The sequence below is a fragment of the Formica exsecta genome, unplaced genomic scaffold (genome assembly GCF_003651465.1).
Source record: "Formica exsecta isolate Colony F162 unplaced genomic scaffold, ASM365146v1 scaffold8, whole genome shotgun sequence".
Taxonomy (NCBI): Eukaryota; Metazoa; Arthropoda; class Insecta; order Hymenoptera; family Formicidae; genus Formica; species Formica exsecta.
In genome coordinates, this window is record NW_021853569.1 from 671,883 (window position 1) to 672,271 (window position 389).

Below are 389 nucleotides of genomic sequence, written 5' to 3' on the forward strand. Positions count from 1 at the left end.
CAATAATAATAATAATAAAATAATATTTAAACTAACGTTAATAAAAATGTAATTTATAGCCTTCATTATTAAAATGATTAAAATAAAAAATGAAATATCTTATCTTTTTGCGTGCAAATAAAAAATACAAGATCCTATAAATCTTCTACGAAAAAAAAAGAATATTTGCAATAATAAAAAACACTTGCTATTAAAATTTGACGCGGCTCGAGGGTGGAACATCCCGCGCGAAGAAACTTTAGTATCCTGGAGAGATTTAATTCAGATTATATCGTGATTCGTCTTGAAAAAAGAATGAGACGGGCGATAAGGACCAAGCCGGAATTGCTACGTTACTGCTACGACTACGAATACGAATGAGTTATTTCTCCTCTCTACGTCCGCTCCTC